The sequence below is a fragment of the Mixophyes fleayi genome, chromosome 6 (assembly GCF_038048845.1).
Source record: "Mixophyes fleayi isolate aMixFle1 chromosome 6, aMixFle1.hap1, whole genome shotgun sequence".
In the NCBI taxonomy this organism is placed as follows: domain Eukaryota; kingdom Metazoa; phylum Chordata; class Amphibia; order Anura; family Limnodynastidae; genus Mixophyes; species Mixophyes fleayi.
The window spans coordinates 216,488,556-216,509,025 of NC_134407.1; the positions used below are offsets into that span (position 1 = coordinate 216,488,556).

The 20,470-nt window shown below is 44.6% G+C and overlaps 1 non-coding gene and 1 pseudogene across 1 annotated transcript; both read left to right on the forward strand.

Annotated features, from left to right (window-relative positions):
• The first annotated feature begins 7,977 nt into the window (after positions 1–7,977).
• On the forward strand, positions 7,978–8,159 carry LOC142095883 (U2 spliceosomal RNA). Its single transcript, XR_012678026.1, has one exon. It is a non-coding gene; the product is annotated as a U2 spliceosomal RNA (small nuclear RNA).
• Positions 8,160–20,053: 11,894 nt separating this feature from the next.
• On the forward strand, positions 20,054–20,226 carry LOC142095850 (U2 spliceosomal RNA; annotated as a pseudogene).
• Positions 20,227–20,470: the final 244 nt, after the last annotated feature.

Genomic DNA, 20,470 nt, shown 5'->3' on the forward strand with positions numbered 1-20,470 from the left:
CTTATAATCCCACATGTACAAAGTTCCCTATCTGACACTGGACTTAGTGTCTGTTATCCCAATGTACAGTCCGTTTTTATGTCTAGTAATGTTTGCCTGTTTGGGCTCTTTTTCCTGTTTTTCCCCCTTACAGGTACTGTTTCCAGTTATAATAAACTTTATACATGAACTGCCCGTCAGCGGAGACCGGCAGCGGCTGCTGCCGCTTGTTACATTGTCTGTGTCCGTTGTTCTATGTACTTGTCTTATATTACTTGTGTATGCAAATTATCATGAGCCGTCCTGGCTTAGCATGGACAGATCACAACAACATCGTGAAGCTAAGCAAGCCTGTCTGCGGCCGCGTTGTGGATGGGAGACCACAGGACTGGACTCTGTAGTTCTATTCCCACATAAGACATTTGTCTTATTTAGTTATAATATTTACTATTGTTTGGTTTTTAATGCTAAATGTATTCCTAGCCTGTTTAATATGAGGGGTGGTTGTAATATGCAGCTGCCTCTGCATAGTAGTTTATATTATGTTCACAATGTATCATATGTATGTATAATATTATTATTAGGGTTTGTAGAAGGTATTAGACAACACTTGTGGTTTAGAGGTTGTGTTGGAACAGCCAAGTTTAAAGCTAAGCAATATTTAGTAGGGTTAGATGATGGGAAGGGGATTTATAGTTATTTTTAGTAAGTTTTGTGTTTTTCATATAATTTAGTTTTATATATAATTTTAAAATAGGTTAGGTTTTTTTATTTTTACACACACATGACTTGCCAAAAAATTGTGGCTGATATGGCCACTTTAGAAATCGTATCACTTAATGTGCGTAGCATAAAAAATAAGTATAGGAGAGGTGCTATTTTTGATTTTCTAGCCACCCTCAAAGGGGACATTTTTTGTTTACAAGAGTGTAATATTGAAAAGTCATTAGACAAAGATGCCTGGGATAAGGGGGATAGTTTCTGGTCAGGTTCTGCAAAAAATAAAAATGATGGGATCGGTTTTTTAATTAGGAATAATGGTATAGTTGTTAAAAATTTTATTGAGGTAGAACCAGGGAGGTGTGCCATTCTTATTGTAGAATATAGGGGATGTTCTTTTAGAATCCTTAATGTATACGCACCAGCCGTAAAAACAGAAAGAAAAGAATTATTTGAAAAAATTAAGTTATTTATACCAGGGAGAATCCCTATTATTTTGGTAGGGGATTTTAACTGTATTATTTCCAAGGGAGGGAGGTTAGGTGGGGAAGGTAGTAAAATAGATGTCACCGGGAATTTGTTGAAAGAAATATTAAAAGATTTTGCCCTAGTAGATGTAGTAGAGAAGTGCCAAATTAGTCCACCCCCAATGACTTATTGGGCGGATAGAGGGACTGTATCCTCTAGATTAGATTATTTTTTTATTTCCAAAGGGTTGGAAGTCACTGAATATATTCAACAAAAAGTAGCCTTTTCAGACCATGAATGTATCAAATGCACCGTAAAGGGGAGGATAGAGGGGATGTATGGGAGAGGTAATTGGAAACTAAATATTAGGCTTTTGGAGGAGGAGGAGGTTAAAAAAGATTTTGCACATAAGTATTTTTTGTGGGTAAGAAAAAAGAATGATTTTGGGGATATTTTATGTTGGTGGGATTGGGTCAAGGGGGAGTTTAAAAACTTCTTCAAAAAGTGGGGTGCTAAACTGGCATCAAAAAAACGAGAAAAGTATGAAGCTTTAAAAAAACGTTTAGAATTTTTGTATAAATTGCGAGAGTTGGGTTTAGAGGTTGGGGAGGAGATAGAAAAAGAACGGGTAGAAATTAATAAATTTTTGGTAGAAAAAGGTAAAGGGATCGTCTTCAGAGCTAAAATTGAAAAGATGGAGAAGGATGAAAAATGCTCGCGGTTCTTCTTCAAAAAGGTTTGTGATAGTAAGAAAGACATTGAAAGTATTGTAGATAAGAATGATTGTGAAGTGAAGGGTGAAAAAATGATGACTGCGATTCAAGATTTCTATAAGGACTTGTATGAAAGGAGAAGCTGTGATGATAGTATGATGAGTGAAGTGTTGTCGGCAGTGACTGAGAAGGTAAAAGAGGAGGAGAGAGAGTTGTTGGTAAATGAGGTGAGTGAGAGCGAAGTGTTGGAAGCATTGAAGTGTGCGAGTAAGAATAAAACGCCTGGATGTGATGGTTTGCCTGTGGAATTTTATATTGCTATGTGGGATTGTGTGGGAGCGGATTTTGTGAGTGTATGTAAATATATGTGGACAAGCGGTAGAATGAGTGATAGTATGAAAGAGGGTAGAATTGTTCTTTTACATAAGAAAGGAGACAGGAAATTATTAGGTAACTGGAGACCGATCACTTTATTAAATTCAGATTATAAAATTTATGCAAAAATTCTGGCCAATAGAATGAAAGACGTAATCGAGCAAGTGATTGGGGATGAACAAGTGTGTGCAATGCCTGGTAGAAGGATGTCTGATAATTTAGTTCTGTTGAGAGATGTGATTGGGGATTGTGTGAAGCGTAAGAAGAAATGTATGGTGACAACGATTGATTTTGAAAAAGCGTATGATAGAGTGTCACATGGTTTTATGTTTAGTGTGTTGTTGAAAATGGGTTTCCCTGTAGTGTTTGTTGAAAAAATTAGAAGCTTGTATGAGAATGCAAGATGTAAGGTTATGGTAAATGGAAGAGAGAGTGAGACCCTTTTAGTTAAGTCTGGGGTGAGACAGGGGTGCCCATTATCCCCTATAGCCTTTATATGTGTAATTGAGCCATTAATCAGAATGATAAATAAAGACAAAGTTATGAGAGGCCTATTAATTCCTGGGAGTGGGGGTCAACAGCTGAAAGTTCTTGGATACATGGACGATGTGGTCAGTGTCGGACTGGCCTGCCGGGGAGCCGGTCTATCCCCCGGGAGGCCCTGTTACCTGATAACCCCGCCCTCTTTGTTGGTGGGGCGGAGCAGAGAATTACTGAGTTGTGGTCAGTTTACATATGAAACGGAGACTGTCAAACTAATAAATCCTTCCCTACAGCCAGCACGTGAGAACACTTCCTGCTCCCGAGACAGAAATGCTTCACAGTGACACAGATCTCAGATTACTCCTTCTGCTGTAGTTGCAGGCGTCCTGTAGTCATAAAGTTGCCGTCCTAACTGCAGTGTGAGTCCGTGTAATCAGTAAGTGTAATAAATCGTGCAAACTTCTCTAGAACTCTCCACTGTGTGACCTCGGAGGGAGGGAGATAAATTAGAATGGCTTCATGGTGATATATGTCTTCAGTGCCTCTATAAAAGGATCCTATTGCAGCTGACCAATGAATGGATTCCTAATAAACTAGTACCAAATTCACTGTTTATATCATGTTTCATATTTTCAATCAATTTTGGGACTCTATTCCCTATAGAAGCATATCGTAATCAGAATAAAACACATTGAGACAGTTAGGTCCTTATAGGATTGCATCTGCTATATGATTTAATATTAATGTTTTGCTTTTGTCCTTTGTAGTGGCATTGGATTATTATTGATTGTACATTTTGTGGATAGATCATTTTTTAAAAACCTGTTTTTATTTGCCAGTGTCTAGAGTGTAGGGAGTGTGATTAGATTTATGTAATATTTTAAATGTGCATATATTTTTATGCTAATAAATTTGTGGTTTCTATAGTGCTTCATGGATATATTAATATTTAGTCTATACCCTTATATTGTGGTTTTCATATGATGAATGGTTGATCTCTAGTGCTGTATTATAGCATTTGTTTTCTGTGTACACTATGAGGGGAGAGAGCACTAACCACAAAGAATGGACAGCACACAAAGGGGGAGGGGGAGTGTAAGGGAAATGTGAGCAGATGGACACAGACGGTATAGCCTTGCATTTAATATCATCATCATCATCATTTATTTATATAGCGCCACTGATTCCGCAGCGCTGTACAGAGAACTCATTCACATCAGTCTATCTGTCCCTAGTGATAAAAAGCATCTAAAATGAATTCAAACTATCAAGTTCCTAGAAGCTACAGGGGGCCCTGGCGGAAACCAGGACACCATTCACTTACATCTCCCATATCGACACTTCTTGATTTATACTTTGACAACTGATTTCTACAGTGTATATGGAGGTTACCACATTTGATGTATGTGCGAAAAAATATTTGTGTAACGTCATGATAAACTGAAAAAAAAACATGGCCCTAGCAAAACTGGGCAGTGCCATTTCATCACCCACTGTCATCCAATTCACTGCAGCGCTCCCAAAAGGACTGGATTTTCTCCCTGACCCATTGTTATTAATTTGGAGTATGGCTTCCTGAGGCTTTCCACTTTCTGCTTAGACCCTTACAGATTTTATAAAAAACGTCCACGTACCTCTCCATAGTCCCATATTTGGTGAGACAGTCAAAATGTTCAGTTCCCTAAAGTTTGTGACTTTGCTGTAACCAGTGCATGTTTGAAATTGAATCAGGAAGTGACTTGGACAGATAGGAGGAGTAGCTATCAGTGATGGGGCTTATTTTGTTCCAATTGATATGTACAAATGTTAGGAGGTGTAGGTCTGTGTGCATGTGTACCAATATTTGCCATGTGTATACTGGCCTATATGTATGATAGTTGTTTTTAGCCCTGTGTTGCGATGGTACAAGCACAAGAGTGTTGTGTATCAATTGATGTCTATTACTGTCTAGTTTGTTGAAATGCCTTGTTTTGAGCAGCACTGCGGCTCAGTGGTTAGCATTTCTGCCTTACAGCACTGGGGTCATGAGTTTAATTGCCGACCATGGCCTTATCTGTGGGGAGTTTGTATGTTTTCCCCGTGTTTGCGTGGGTTTCCTCCGGGTGCTCTGGTTTCCTCCCACACTCCCAAACTAGTAGGTTAATTGGCTGCTATTAAATTGACCTTGGTCTCTTTTGGTCTGTTTGTGTTTATGTTAGGGAATTTAAACTCTAAGCTTCGACGATCAAAAGCATTGCTGGTCAGTGGTTAGCAACACACAGCCAATACCCAGGCTGCCTGTTGCTGTGCAGCAGACAGGAAGCAGGACGTCTTCACTTCCTATTTGCTGATCTGAGGAGAGGAGCGACGCTGGCACAACTACAGGTAAGTGAAGGGGGGAACTGCCCTGCATATCTATAGGGAGGGGGGGAACTGCCCTGCATATCTATAGGGAGGGGGGGGGGAACTGCCCTGCATATCTATAGGGAGGGGGGGGGAACTGCCCTGCATATCTATAGGGAGGGGGGGAACTGCCCTGCATATCTATAGGGAGGGGGGGGGGAACTGCCCTGCATATCTATAGGGAGGGGGGGGGGGAACTGCCCTGCATATCTATAGGGAGGGGGGGGGAACTGCCCTGCATATCTATAGGGAGGGGGGGGGAACTGCCCTGCATATCTATAGGGAGGGGGGGAACTACACTGCATATCTATAGAGAGGGGGGGGAACTACCCTGCATATCTATAGGGAGGGGGGGGACTACCCTGCATATCTATAGGGAGGGAGAGGGGGGACTGTCATGCATATGTATAGGGAGGGAGAGGGGGACTGTCATACAAATCTATAGGGTGGGAGGGGGGGGCTGCCATGAAAATCTATAGGGAGGGAGAGAGGATGATATGTATGAAGGAGGGCAGAGGAGGGGGGCTGATATATGTGACTGGGGGAGTTTTGATGTGACGGGGGGGGGGGGGATAGCTACAGAGTAGAGGTAAGGAAAATAGCTGCAAGGGGGTTAAGGAAAATGGCTGTGGGGGGGGGGAGTTGTGGTTAAGGAAAATGGCTGCAGGGGTATTTAAAAAATAGAGCAGCTTTGGGGGGCAGAATCTCATGATTTTGTGGTGGTCACATGGGTGGTCTTAGCAATAACTAGAATACTTAATACTAGTGAGATGGGGCTGGTAGAGGTTTGTATTTGATTGACAACAAATATTCAGATATTGCTTATATATGCCTGTCCAATGGGTACTTTTAGCTGGCCATAATGGAGTGTTTTGTTTTAACTAAAGGGCCTAATCATTCAGGGTTTGCATTATAATACATTTTTGCATTTTCAAAACAGGACGCCAACTTTCCAGAAGCCAGCGAGAGGATAACAAAGTTGCAAGAGAGAAGAGCAAGAACAGGTAAGAGACAATGGCACAATCTGTCTAAATTTGAATGCTGGAGAATACACCTGAACATTCATATTCAGGAGTGCTCCTATACACCTATATATTCGGAGGGGGGGGGGGGGGCGCTGCGGCCGTATTAGCCTAGGGAGGCCATTACCCTTAATCAGGCCCTGATGGTGCTATACGTTGTCCTCCATGGGCTGACCCCATCCCCTTTAATGACTGACCACAAACCCTCTTACAGTTGGCCACACCCCATTGTAGTGGGCCCCTACCGCTGCATTTCCCCCGGTGGGCCCTTCATGTCCCAGTCCGACACTGGATGTGGTATTAATCTGTGATAGGGAATCTAGCATAAAAAGAGCTAAATTATTACTGAATATGTTTTGTGGCGCGTCCGCCTTTAAAGTTAATTGGGAGAAATGTCACCTTAAATGTTTTGGAGATAGTAGTGCAAAAATTGATGGGTTTGATTGTGTAGAGGGCGGGATTAAAGTTTTGGGTGTTGTGTTTGATGATGAGATGAAAGGGCGTGAGAGTTGGGATGAGTGTGGAAAGAAAGTTGCAAGGAAATTGGATTTCTGGAGATTAAGAAATCTATCAATGACAGGAAAAATATTAATTATCAAAAGTGTGATTCTGTCATTGTTGTTGTTTGTTGCCTGTGTTTTTCCACCGAATGCTAAAGTAGTGAAAAAGATGAGCAGAATGATTTTTCTTTTTCTATGGGGATGTAAGATGGAACGACTGAAGAGAACGGATGTGGTGAAAAAAAGGATGAAAGGAGGGCTGAATTTCCCTGATATTGAGAGGTATCTGGGGGTGAACTGCGTGACAATGATTGTGAGAATGATTGAAGGGAAGGGAAAAGCAGCGTGTATGATGAAATATCTGGCGGGATGGATGTTGCGTGGTTTGGGTTGGCATAAACGAGAGTTGAATGTTCCAATAGCGTTTGATTGTCCGGAGTGGTATAAATGGGTTGAATGTTTTATTAGGAAAAATGATTTGAATGGTTTAAAAATGAATGACTTTAAGGACAAAAAGAAAGTTTTGAAAATTCTGAGTGATAGAGAAAGCATGTGTAATATTGAGTATTTGAAAACTAATGAAACAACTGATGTATGGAAGAAAATGAGTACAAATGGTATGACGAACAGACAGAAAGATATTGTATGGATGGTTATACATGGTATTTTGCCTGTGCGTGATGTGCAAAAGAGGAGAGATCTGGTAAGAAAGGATGTATGTCCGAGAGAAGAATGTGGTGGGAAAGAAACAATTATGCATTTGATGTGGAACTGTAATTTTGGGCGGAAGGTGTGGAAGGGTCTGGGTGGTCTGGTGAAAGAGTTAACTGGTGTGGAAGTAATGACTTGGAAGGTTGCAATGTTTGGAATGGGAGCGTGTGGAAAAGTTAGGGAGAGATTGTTATGGTTGATGATGACATGTGTGATGGAGGTTTTGTGGGATGCCAGGAATTTATGTGTGTTTAAAAAGGATGATTTGACTGTGAAAGATTGTATACGAATGGTATTAGCCAAATTATATTTATGTTATTTAGTTGATAGGAAAGGGAATAATGACGAAGATTCGGAAGGAATTTGGAAGACAAAAAAATGGAAACATCTGGTGAAGGTTTAGTGGAGAGTAGGAGGTTCTAATTGTAAATATTAGGGAAGAGTAGGAGGTTTTTATTGTATATATTAGTGGATTTTTTTAGTGTAAATATTGGTGAAGAGTAGGAAATTTCTCTTTTACATTTTAATAGAGAGCAGGAGATTTTGTTGTTTGTAAAATGTTACTTGTATTTAATGCTTTGTTTACTTATGAATGATTATTGTATTTTATGAAAGTTATTAAATAAACATTTTTATACAAAAAAAAAAAAAAATCTGTTCTTATCAGTTTAATATCTGATACGCCCCCTATCTGGGGGCCATATATTAAATGGATTTTTAGAACAGGGAGATGGAAGAAGAGCTTGCTCTGTCCACTCCACGCATTGACCTGGTATTGCAGTACTTCCAGGACCGGTGCACTTCTCTTATCCAGTTATCAAAAAATAGAATCATGTCTCTTTTCAGCAACAAAAAAACATAAGAACAGATTTTTGTGTCCTGTGTCTTATTTCGTGTCAATTTATTGTGTCTTTTTGTTGTTTTGTTTCTTATCTCTTTTAGCAAACAAGCATTTGCAGATAAGAAGACCCTTTTCTTTGTCCAAAAGGATTACTGAATTGATCCAATTATTCCTTTAATGGAGCAACTTGTGATTTGCAAATTCAATTGGATCTCCGAATGAATGAAACTATTAATCTGACGTAGTGTGTCTCCCTCTTGTGGACCCAGTGACATAATAAAGGCAAGTGAGGATTATGACACACCTTTTAGAACCCTGCTGCTGTTGCAGCATGCAGCTTCCTTTTCTATTTACTTGCCGGTGGCCCGAGAAACAATTGTGATGCACCTTGAAGTGCTGTTTCTGTGACATGCTGTGAATATTCCGAAAGAAGCTGGGCAGACAGTGTGATTAATTGCCTGGGGAGACGAGGACGGAACGGCAGGCCGACTAATCAGCGGGCGTCGCTGCACTTATGGTCAAGGGGAGGAGTTTATGCAAATTCTGCAGGCATCTCGTTTGAAAAGTCCTGGGCTCATGTGCGTGCCTTTGCAGACAGAGAGGTGTAAGGAGGGTCCCAGTGAAGGTGTCAGGCTTTTCAGGCTAGTCGGGCCTAGAATGTGCAGCAATGGAGTGTTGTGCGCCGCCGCTGAAGAGAGTATACGGTGTGTGGTGCGTCTGTCTCCTACAGTTGTCAGGCCTAGCCTGAGAAGCGGGCGCTTTCCTGGGTCCCATTTCGGGTTATCGCTTCTCGGCCTTTCGGCCCAGATCAGGTACGGGTTTATTGCCCTGCTTGGTCTGGCCGGGAGGTATTCGGGGGTCCTTCCTTGAGGGGGACCCCTAGGGTAACGAGAAGGGAGAGGGACAGCCGGTTCCTTGTGTTGCGGATTTCTTTCTTTCGGAGTCGTTGGACTGCCAGGATGTCGGGGTTGAAGCAGACCATACGTTTGGAGGTGGATTACGAGAAATGCTCTGGAGGGGTAAAGTATGTTGTGGGAAAAGTACTATTTGAACTTGCTAAGGTACAGCGGAGAGAGATTTATTGTATCCAAGAGTTTAAAACAAGAGGTTTGTTTGATATTACCTTTGTGGAACTTGGAGTTTATGAGGATACTTTGGCAAAATTAAAAAGGGCTGAAGGGGATCCTGTGTTGTATGGAATTAAGATTGTGCCTGAACAGGAGGAAGAAACGGTGTTGTTCCTGCATGCTTTCAACCCTTTTATTGAAATACGTTTTATGTTTGCTTTCTTGGGAAAGTATTGTAAGACAGTTGGAGGAGGACTTCAACAGATAAATGAGGTTGGAATTTTTAATGGCACATGGAAATTTTTTGTGAGGTTTAAGGAAGACCCGGAGGGCTATCAGGGTCTCTTGCATCCCCCGGCTACCTTTTCATTTGGTGGATACAGGGGGTATATTTACTACAGAGACCAACCCTCTTTTTGCAGAAGCTGCTATAGGCATGGACATGAAAAGGATGAGTGCTTTAACTATAAATTGTGCAAAAACTGCGGGAAACGTGGGCACCATGCTAAAGAGTGTAAAGAGCCAAGAAAATGTGACCTATGCGGTGTGGCAGGGCACATGTTTAGAGACTGCCCTTTGTTATCCAATAGGGATGGAAAAAGGTATCCTGCCCCTCAAGAGCTTGTAAATAAAAACGCTGATTCTTATGAGGAGAAAGAAAGGTTGAGAAAAGAAGAAAGAGACGCTGTAATTAGGCGTAGGAATGAAGCGGATGGTGTGGAAGAGACTAGCGGTGTCCCTAGGGAAGTGGGGATGATGACAGACGTGTGCGAGGTGCACGCTGACACAACTGCCGGAGGAAAATTCGTAACCGCTAAGGTGGATTTTGAATTGAGGGTTCCCGCAGTGGAAGCCCCGCCCCTGGTAACGGAGTCAAGTTATCAACCTGGTTTCAGCCCCGCATCCTTTGGTGTGATGGATAGTCCGTATAGTTCGGTGTCGGATGCTATTGACACCGATGATCCGGCTAGCCTTGATCAAACAAGTGAAGAGGATGTGTTATGTAAACGGACTCCGGTGTTGTTTCGGGAGGTACCGGATAAGCATGAGAGGGGAGTTGCAAAAAAAAAACCAAGACGTGAAGGAGTAGACCCGATGAGTAATCCGTTTCATATGCATGATGAACGTTCTAGGCTGGTGAATTTTCCAGCATTGAAGGTTTTGGAATCTCCTTTTAGTACGTACGCGGCTTCGCTGACTGATCCTTCTGTCAGGACAGCTCAGGAACAGGAGGAGAAGGAGAATTTGCAGGAAATGGGGGAATATGATAGTGAGGAGGGGTGAAGGTTTTTTTCTTTTCTCCATTTATGAGCATATGCTCTAATCCTAAAGTTTAAGCTTTAAATTGGAAGTATAAATCCTGATTGGTGGCTGGACGATTATATCCCTTAATGTAAGGAGTTGTAAGTCTAAGGGAAGAAGAACTGTGATACTGGACTATGTGTCGGGGTTGGGTGGGAATATCATATGTTTGCAGGAATGTGGGATTGATGAAGCACCTAAGCCTGAAGAGTGGGCTTTTGGTGGTTCAGTGTGGAGTGGTTCAAAACAAAATAGAAATGATGGAGTGGGTATTTTGTTGAAGGGTAGTGAGGTTAGGTTTGAGGGTTACACAATTATTGAAGCTGGAAGGTGTATTATGGCCATTGTAAATTGTGGTGGGTGGAAAATTAGGGTATTTAATGTTTATGCACCTGTAGATAAAGCTGAACGGAAGGGGTTATTTGAGAGAATGGAATTTTTTATGCCTGGCAGGATACCGGTGTTGATTGTGGGAGATTTGAATGTGGTTATTGATAAAGGGGTTAAAAGAGGACGAATGGGGGATAAGATTGATGTCACGGGTAATATGTTGAAAAGGATGATTGATGATTTTGCACTGGTTGATGTGGCGAGTAAATGTTGTGTGGGTGGACCAGGGTCCACCTACTGGGCTGACAGGGGAGTGAGTGTGTCACGGATTGATTATGTATTGGCTGCGAAAGAGATCACGGGTATATGTTTAGAACAAATGAGGGTGGGTTTTTCTGACCATGAATGTTTAAAATGTAAGTTTGTATGTAAGGATGGTGGGAGTTTTGGAAGAGGTATATGGAAATTGAATGTGAAATTGCTTGAGGGTGAGAATGTTAAAAGCCGGTTCCTTGAATGTTATGGGTTATGGAAAAGGAAGAGAGAAAAATTTGGTTGTGTGTTGGAATGGTGGGATTGGATGAAAGGGAGGATAGGTGTATTCTTTAAGAGGTGTGGACGAGAGGAAGCAGTATTGGGAAAAGAAAGATATGAAAGTATGAATAAGAGAATGGATTATTTGTATTGGATGAGAGAATGTGGGTATGATGTGGCGGATGAAATTGTAGAAATGAGGGAGGTGATTAGAAAAGAATTGGATGAAAGAGGAAGAAAGATTATGTTTAGAGCTAAAGTGGAGAAATTGGAATTAGATGAGAAATGTAATAGTTTTTTTTTCAAGAAGGTGTGTGATACGAGAAAGGATATGGATGCTATTGTGAGAGAGGATGGTGGTGAAGTTAGGGGGAATGATATGTTGAATGAGGTTGAGAGGTTTTATAGGGTATTATATGAGAGAAGGGAATGTGATGAGAGTATGGAGAGTGAAGCCTTAGGTGCTATAGTGGCAAAAGTGAATGAGGAGGATTGTAGATTATTGGTTGGGGAGGTGACTGAAGATGAAATTAAGAGAGCAATGAATGGGATGATGAGAAACAAGACGCCTGGAAAAGATGGTTTGCCTGTGGAGTTCTATAGTATGTGGTGGGATGTGGTTGGTAAGGATGTGGTAGACATTATGAGATATATGTTTGCGAATGGGGTTGTGAGTGGGTCTATGAAAGAAGGTGTGGTAGTGTTAATTTTTAAGAAAGGTGAGAGGAAATGTTTGGGGAATTGGCGACCGATCACGTTGTTGAATGTAGATTATAAGTTGTTTGCGAAAATTGTGGCTAATAGAATGAGAGGTGTAATTGAACAAGTGATTGGAGAAGATCAAGTTTGTGCAGTGCCTGAAAGGAGGATAAGTGATAGTTTGATGTTGTTACGGGATATGATTGGTGATAGTATGAAGAGAGGGAGTAGGGTGTATCTAATGGCTCTAGATTTTGAGAAAGCGTTTGATAGAGTGTCTCATGTCTTTATGTTGAATGTGTTGGTAAGAATGGGGTTTCCAGTGGAGTTTGTTAGGAAAATTAGAGGAATGTATGATGGGGTGACGAGTGAAGTGTTGGTGAATGGGTTTTTGACTAAGAGTGTGAGGATTGAGGCTGGAGTAAGACAGGGTTGTCCTTTGTCGCCGATTGTGTTTGTTTGTGTGATAGAGCCATTGTTGTGCATGTTGAGGAGAGATAAAGTAATGAGAGGGGTGATGATTCCTGGTAGTGGGGGTAGGTGTGTAAAAGTGTTGGGATACATGGATGATGTTGTGATTGTGGGTGTGAATAAAGTGGCGTTGGATAGGGCTAAATTGTTAATTGGGATTTTTTGTGGAGCATCTGCTTTCAAGCTAAATTGGGGGAAATCAAAAATTAAGTTGTTTGGGGATGGGAGGGTGTATGACAGAGAGATGGAGTGTGTGGAAGGTGGTGTAAAAGTATTGGGGGTAGTGTTTGATAGTGATTTAAAAGGGAAAGAGAGTTGGGAAGAAGTGAGGAAGAAGATTGAAAGGAAGTTGTGTTTCTGGAATTTAAGGAAGTTGACAATGATTGGAAGGGTATTGATTGTGAAAATGATTGTGTTGCCGATGTTGCTGTATGTTGCAAATGTGTTTCCACCTGGGGTGATGGTGTTGAAAAGAATTAATAGAATGTTGTTTTTGTTTTTTTGGGGGTGTAGAATGGAACGTTTGAAGAGAGAATCTGTGATGAAAGGAAGATTGAAGGGTGGAATGGAGTTTCCAAATGTGGAGGTGTATTTGGGGTTGAATTATGCTGTGCAGGTGCTGAGGTTATGTGAGAGAGAAAGTAAGGCAGCATATATGATGAAATATATGGCTGGTTGGATGTTGTGTGGTTTGAAGTGGCATGAAAGAAGTTTGAAGTGTCCGATGGCTTTGGAGGTGTGTGGATGGTATAAGGTGGTGGAAAGTTTTGTGAAGAAGTGGGATTTGGGAAGTATGAGCAAGGATGAATTTAGAGATAAAAAGAAAGTGATAAAAGTTTTGAGGGATCGGGAGAATATGTGTAGTGTGGAAGGTATTAGATCAAGTGAGGCTGAGGAGATTTGGAAGAATTTGAGTATGGGAGGGATGGAAAATAGACAGAGAGAAATTATGTGGATGGTTGTGCATGGGGTGTTGCCGGTGAGAGAAGTGCAGAAGAAGCGGGATTTGGTGAGATCGGATGTGTGCCCTAGAAGTGGATGTGGGGGGTGTGAAAGTATATTGCATATGGCATGGAAGTGTAAGTATGCTCAAGAAGTTTGGAATAGGTTGGGATGTTTGTGTAAGGAGTTAACTGGGGTAAGCAAGGTGTCTTGGAAGGTGGCTTTGTTTGGGGTAGGTGCGTGTGGAGAGATGAATAAAAGGGTGTTGTGGTTACTGATGGTGTGTGTTTTGGGATCGCTGTGGGATGTTAGGAATGTGTTGGTTTTTAAAAGGGATGAGATTGAGGTGAAAGAGTGTATTAGGTTAATTATGGGAAAATTGTATGTGGTATATTTATGGGATAAGAGAAACAAAGGAGGGGACGATGCTGAGGGTATTTGGAAGTTTTTGAAATGGAAACATATGGTTAGATATAGATAGTTGGTGGGGGTGGAGTATGGGAGGTGGTGGTGTTTATATGGGGGGGGTGGTTGTTGGTTTTTTTTGATGGTCTGGATAAGAGTGTAATTTAAAATATCGATAAATGATATAATTAGAGTAATGTAGAATTTTTTTTACCATGATGATGAGTTATGATGTCGTGATGATGTTAAGGTGATGGTTGACCTACATCGGTCATAAGACTGTATAAAAACCTAACCTGAATGGTAAAAAAAAATAAATAAAAAAAAAATAAAAAAAAAAAATAAAAAAAATAAAATCTGTTCTTATCAGCTTACCAACTACCCGGTGGAGGTTATGCTGAGTGTGGCTCATCCGATAGTGCACTCTAACATTGGTGAGGGGCTGATGTAGACTCTGCTGCATGGTGCACTTGTCTCTCTCCTGCCCAAAACCCAGAGGACATACCTGAGTGTGGCTCATCCGATAGCACACTCTAACCCTGGTGAGGAACTGTTTGAGACTTGTGTTACCCGATCGAAGCCGGCCAGGAGCAAGAAGACCGACCCCGGGGAAGAAGCGCTGCCGACCCCCCCTGCCTGCCGGGAAGAAGACGCCGGGAGCACCTCCGGCTGAAGAAGCCCTCCTCTCCTCGGGCCCTGCCCCACCGGAAGAAGCGCCTCCTCTTCAGCGGAAGCCCCTGCTCCTCTCTACCCAGCGGGAGGATATCTGCACTGCTCCCTCCACCCCGGAAGACCAGCCTCTCTGCCCCAGGAAGAGCCAGGACGATGGCCTCAGCTACCCCAGCTCCTGCCTCCACCCCTGCTCCTGCCCCTGGGAAGAAGGGAGGAAAGACCACCGCCCCGAAGCCTCCCCCCGTGGCCGGAACCTCTGCCTCCACTGCCCCTCCTGCTACCGGACAAGGCCAGCCCAGCCAGGACAACCCCCAGAAGACCCCCACTCTGGAACCCTGGATGAGGCAGACCGTGGTCCTGAAGCTGAAGGAAGTGGAAGGAAGGGTCCCAGACATGACGGCCGAGACCTTCGGCAAGAAGATGATCCTGGACCAGGGCTTCTCCAAGGCTGAAACCCTCAGCGTGCAGAACTACCTGAAAGGGATCTGGTATATCACCTTCGCCTCCATTGCCATCTGTAAGAGGTACTGGGAGGCAGTGAAGACTGCGAGACCGGAGTCTCCCTTCTCCCGCTTCGTGGGGAACTGCCCCATCCAGAGAGAGGAGAGAAGAGTCACGGTCTCCATGAGAAATCCTCACACCCCTGGTAAGGACATCGCTACCTTCCTGAGCCGCTTCTGCTCCGTGGTCAAGGACCCCTCCAAGATCCTGGATGTCAACGGCTTCTGGACAGGCAAGTGGTCCATTATCATCAGACTGAGGAAAGACAGCACGGCAACTGACGGACTCCAACACCTGCCATCAAGCTTTGCCCTGGGCGGCTCTGCCGGCCTTCTTCACTATGCCGATCAGCCGAGGAACTGCAGAAAATGCGGGGAAGCTGACCACATGGCGAGAAGCTGCAAGGTCTCAGCCTGCAGGAACTGCAAGGTGGCGGGGCACGAGTCCAAGGATTGCCCAAGAAAATTGTCCTGCAACCTCTGCGGCCTGGCCAGCCACATCTACAGGGACTGCCCCCAGAGGGCCAGATCCTACGCTGCAGCTGCCGGGATTGGACTGCCGGAAAGCGGACCTGCCCCTGCCCTGCAGCCCAAGCCAGCCCAGAGGAAGCAACAGAAGCCCACACCGCAGCCAAGAGCTGGTAAGATATCTCCCACCCCTGTTGTGACAGCACCCCCCTCCCTCCCCGCTGTCACAACACCCCCCCCCCCTGCAGTAGCACTAACCCCCTCCACCGCTACTGCAGCTCCCTCCCTTTCCCTGGAGGATTTCCCCCCCCTCCTCCCTCTTGTGTCTGCAGGTGATGAGAACAAACAAAGGAGGAAGCGGAAAGAGCTGGACAGCCCAGCTGGCGACTCTGACCCTTCCAAGAAAAAGGCAATCGAACTGGAAGAGGACCCTCTCCCGTCAGAGGGGGCCCTGGTAGAGATGGTGGATGAGTTGCTGGATTCTGAGCAGGAGGAGGAAGAATTCCTGCAACTGCCCCAAATCTGCCTATTCGACCAGCTAGAGGAGAAAGGTCTGCTCCCACCCGAAGGGGACACGGGCAGACCGGACCAAGTCCCACCGGACAAGGAGGGTAACTGATGTATTGACTGTGCTAACTCTCTTTTTTCTCCCAACTAATGGCTAACTTTTCTCTTTTTACCATTAATGTGAGGAGTGTGAAGGATAAGATTAGACGTCAGTCTGTGTTTACCTTTCTTGACAGTCAGAAATGTGATGTTTACATGTTGCAGGAATGTTCTCTCCCTTTCTCTAGTTCCTACAGGCATCTGGGGAGGCAGTGGTCTCACGGGCCCTCCTATTGGTCTGGGGGGAGTGACTGTAAGTCTGCAGGGGTCGCCATTCTTATCAGGGGAAGCCTCTTCACACTTGATTCCGTTCAGGAGTTTGTCTGCGGCAGATTGCTTATCGTAGATGGCTCCTGGGCGGGTAAGCCTATCAGGCTTATCTGTGTGTATGCATCCCCGGGTAAGAATGAGCGTTTGGAGCTTTTCCAGACCCTGCGGGCCCAGCTCGCAACCACCAGGGCGGTAGTGATGGCTGGGGACTTTAACTGTCCTATAGAGGAAGATGGTAGGAGTTCCTGTACTAATGCTAAACTTGATGTTTCTTCCAGGTTGTTGCAGGAGATGGTAGCCGAAGCATCCTTGCGGGATGCAGTGGGATCCATGGGGGCCGGCTCTGTGAATTATACTTGGAGTCGCCCCGATGGCTCAGTGCGTTCCCGGATTGACTTTGTGTTTACATCGAGAGCGGTAAGACAAAACAGGCATGTCATGGTTCCCTGCTTTCTCTCTGATCATAGGGCCATTCTCTTTGAAGGTGTTCTGGGTCACGGGTTCCCTCCCGGCCCTGGCTCTTGGAAGTTGAACTGCGCTCTGCTGGGAAAGGAAGGGGATGGTTGAGCTGAGGGATGCCTATGTAATGTGGAAAAATGACAAAATGTATTTTGACTGTATGTCTAACTGGTGGGAGTATGTCAAGGGCAAGTTTCGCAGTTTCTTTCAGGCTAAAGGCCGCCAACAGGCGTGCGAGAGGAAGAGAAACTTCAGGAGGCTTCAGCGCCAGCTGCAGTCCCTGCTGGATCTCCAACTCTGCGGCTGGGATGTGAAGGATGATCTGGCTGAGGCCAAGGGGGGCCTGAAAAGGCACTTCGAGGAAGAGGCCAATTGCATCATCTTCCGTTCCAAGGTGGAGAATCTGGAGAAGGGTGAGAAATGTAATTCTTTCTTTTTCAGAAAACTCCACTCCGGCCACACGCCCCTGACTGAACTGCGGGACGAGTCTGGCACCTCCAGGAGGGGGAAGGAGGGCGTCATGGGAGTCGTCTCAGACTACTACGGCAAACTCTACTCCCCTAAGACTACAGACGACGACGCAGCTGAATCTTTCCTGTCAGGTATTACTAACCCTATTGATCCTACAGGTAGGGCAGCTATGGATGCCCCCCTCACCTTGGGGGAGCTGCACTCTGCCGCTAAATCCTTTAGGCCGGGCAGGACCCCGGGCAGTGATGGCCTCCCAGCCGAGCTCTATGTAGCGCTGTGGGACCTCATTGGCCCGGACCTGCTAGAGCTGTATGAGGAGATGGTGGTGGAGGGCAGGATGCCTCCTACTCTGAGAGAGGGCTTGATCACGATTTTGTACAAGCGCAAGGGAGAGAGATGCGACCTCAAAAATTGGAGGCCCATCTCCCTCCTGAACGTGGACTACAAGATTTTGGCCAAGGTACTAGCCAACAGGCTAAAGGTTGTCATTGGGCGAATTGTTCATCCTGATCAGACTTGTGGCATTCCTGGTAGAAGGATTGCAGACAGCCTTGCGCTGCTGAGGGACACGGTTCATTATATCAAAGACCGCCATGCACATGTGGCCCTGGTCAGTCTTGATCAGGAGAAGGCCTTTGATCGTGTCTCTCATGGTTTTATGCGTAAGGTTCTGTGCAGGTTTGGATTGGGTGATATGTTTTGTTCTTATGTTAACCTGATGTACCTTGATATTTACAGCTCGGTGTTGGTGAACGGCTGGAAGACTGACCCCTTCTCTGTACTGTCTGGGGTCAGACAAGGCTGCCCTCTTTCACCTCTCCTTTTTGTCTGTTGTATAGAGCTCTTTGCGATGTCCATCAGGCAAAACCCAGAGATCAGAGGGATCACCGCACCGGGTCCAGACCGACTAGAGGCCAAGTGTTCGCTCTACATGGACGACGTCACTGTCTTCTGCGCTGATCAGCGTTCGGTGGCAGCACTCGTCCAGACCTGCAACAACTTCGGCCAAGCTTCAGGGGCAAAAGTCAACTGCGGGAAGTCAGAGGCAATGCTGTTTGGTCAGTGGCACCTGTCATCCCCCGCTGCATTCCCCTTCACAATCAAGCCGGACTTCATCAAAATTCTTGGAGTTTGGTTCGGTGGAGAGGAGGCGGCCCTGAAGTGCTGGGAAGAGAGACTGGCAACAGTCCGGCAAAAGATTGGACTGTGGAGCCTCAGACTTCTTACCATCGAAGGGAAAGCACTGGTACTGCGCAACGAGATTCTTCCCGTTCTTCAGTACACGGCCCAAGCTTGGCCACCTCTTGCTGCCGTCTGTAAGACCATCACGAGGACAGTCTTTCACTTCATCTGGGGCTCCAAAATGGACAGAGTGAAGCGGTCAGTTATGTACAAGGAGCCCCACAAAGGTGGGAAAGGGATCCCTGATATCCCCACCATGCTGCGTGCCTTCTTTGTTTGCAACTGTATCCGCAGGACACTCCTTGAAAAGAACGTTTGCTCTGCTGGGAAGTCCATGTCACGCTTTTTCCTTCTCCCTCTTTGGAGGAAACTCGGTTGGGACAAGTGGGACAGCTCCTTCCCTTACAACTGGACTACACCTTGGTTTTACCTGGATGTTGGACAATTTGTAAGGGAGCACCATCTGGAGGGACTTAAACCAGACTTGTGGAAACCTAAAACTATCCACAAGCTCATCAGAGCTAAGGACATTATGGAGTCTGTTCCAGGGCTCCCTGTGGCCACGGCCAAACATGTTTGGGAGAATGTGGCCTCTAAGAGACTGACTAATGGACATAAAGACATTGCATGGATGGCCATTCAGGGGGGTTTGCCTCTCAGGACATTTATGCACTCCCGGAACCTGTGCAGATATGTTCACTGCCCCTTTTGTATTACCAAGAGGGAGACTGCTCAACATATCTTTTGGGACTGTCCCACTGCACAGGCATTGTTGGATGCCCTGGAACATGAACTTAAGGACAGTGTGCCCAGGACTTGCCTTTCATACCATTCGGTATTTTATGGATTATTTCCTGGGACTCACACCGTGGAGGCAATCCAGGAGGCCTGGCGCCTTATGAACTGTTTTAAGGACGCTATGTGGCTTGCCAGGAACCGCCTCATCCTGAAGCGGGAGAAGATGACCATCCAGGACTGTCGCAGGCTTATCCATAGCCTGTTAAGAGACTATAACACCCTTGACAGTCCTGAGGAAGATGAAGACGACGATTGATTGTTGTCTCCTCTTCTCCTCCTCCCCATTGTGTCTATTTTCAATAAAAAACTTTGGTTTGTGCTCCCCTCCCTTTCCCCCTCCAACCCACTCCCCTTCACAGCATGAAGTATTATTGAATGTCATGTCTATTTATGCACCCTTCCCTTTGTGTCTGTCCTCAATAAAAACTTTTTGCTCGTGACTCCATCACCCTACCCCTCTCACCTACCTCCCCCTCACATCCAATGTTATTTTATTGCACTGTGATACGTTTTAAGTTTGAATGGTTAGTGCAGTACTTGATGTATATAGTGTAGGATGTCATGTCTTGTACTTTATGCCCTGTATTGTACTAAAACGTATGCATGATCATGTCTTACGGTGTACTGCGTACACTTGAATGAAATGTATGAACTGTGTTTTTTGTACTTTATACAAAATAAAGCTACTTTTTCAATCAAAAAATCTGTTCTTATCAGTTTAATATCTGATACGCCCCCTATCTGGGGGCCATATATTAAATGGATTTTTAGAACAGGGAGATGGAAGAAGAGCTTGCTCTGTCCACTCCACGCATTGACCTGGTATTGCAGTACTTCCAGGACCGGTGCACTTCTCTTATCCAGTTATCAAAAAATAGAATCATGTCTCTTTTCAGAAACAAAAAACCATAAGAACAGATTTTTGTCTCCTGTGTCTTATTTCGTGTCAATTTATTGTGTATTTTTGTTGTTTTGTTTCTTCGAATGAATGAAACTATTAATGTGACGTAGTGTGTCTCCCTCTTGTGGACCCAGTTACGGAATAAAGGCAAGTGAGGATTATGACACACCTTTTAGAACCCTGCTGTTGCAGCATGCAG